Raw genomic sequence first — 1,443 nt, forward strand, 5'->3', positions numbered from 1 at the left:
AACACCCAACCAGAAAAGCTAAATGAAAAAAGAATCCAAAAATACAAAGATAGTGTAAGGAGCCTCTGGGACAGCTTCAAGCGTACCAACATCCGAATTATAGGGGTGCCAAAAGGAGAGAGAGAGCAAGATATTGAAAAACTATTTGAAGGAATAATGACAGAAAACTTCCCCTACCTCGTGAAAGAAATAGACTTTCAAGTCCAGGAAGCACATAGAACCCCAAACAAAAAGAATCCAAAGAGGACCACACCATAATTAAAATGCCAAGAGCAAAAGACAAAGAGAGAATCTTAAAAGTAGCAAGAGAAAGTTAGTTACCTATAGGGGAATACCCATACAACTGTCAGCTGATTTCTTAACAGAAACTTTGCAGGCCAGAAGGGAGTGGCAAGAAATATTCAAAGTGATGAACAGCAAGAACCTACAACCAAGATTACTCTACCCAGCAAAGCTATCATTCAGAATTGAAGGTCAGATAAAGAGCTGCACAGATAAGAAAAAGCTAAAGGAGTTCATCACTACCAAACCAGCATTATATGAAATGCTGAAAGGTATCCTTTAAGAAGAGAAAGAAGAAGAAAAAGCTAAAGTTACAAATTATGAACAACAAATACACATCTATCAACAAGTGAATCTAAAAATCAAGTGGATAAATAATCTGATGAACAGTATGAACTGGTGATTGTAATAGAATCAGGGACATAGAAAGGGAATGAACTGACTATTCTGGGGGGGAAAGGGGTGTGGGAGATGCGGGAAGAGACTGGACAAAAATCGTGCACCTATGGATGAGGACAGTGGGTAGGGAGTGAGGGCGGAGGGTGGGGTGAGAACTGGGAGGAGGGGAGTTATGGGGGGGAAAAGAGGAACAAATGTAATAATCTGAACAATAAAGATTTAATTTTAAAAAAATCAATGATGTGTTCTAAATACACACCAGTAACATTCTATTCATTACTATCAAAATTATTTTTATATTTAGAAAATTAATTATTTACGTAGATTTTAAATCCAAAGCAATAACATGAAAGATTAAGAATATTCCACAAAATGTGTTTTCCTCTGTAAGTGTTTCATGAAGACCAAATAGTTCAATAAACACCTGCAGAAGTGAAAGTACCTCTCTCTTCTGTAGTTATCTCGTAGGGGGGCAGTGGTCACACTAATTGCCACTGGTCACGTAAAGTCAGCAATATTTATAGGAGCAGAAGCTCAAACCCAAAAGCCTAAACGCATCGACCAAGGACGTGCTGAGCGCAGTGCTGTGTTGAAACGACAGCCCATGCAATAGGAGAGGAGAAAGGCTCAGGGTCACTATTGGGAAGAGCAATTGAAGTTGACATTGGCTGAGGGGAGGGCTGGGATTACTGAGTCCTCAGGCCTTTCCAGTTCCACTCCCTGGAGAGGACGCTGGAGGGAGGGGGGTCCCTGCAGACAGGA

The sequence above is a fragment of the Myotis davidii genome, unplaced genomic scaffold (genome assembly GCF_000327345.1).
Source record: "Myotis davidii unplaced genomic scaffold, ASM32734v1 scaffold2370, whole genome shotgun sequence".
NCBI lineage: Eukaryota > Metazoa > Chordata > Mammalia > Chiroptera > Vespertilionidae > Myotis > Myotis davidii.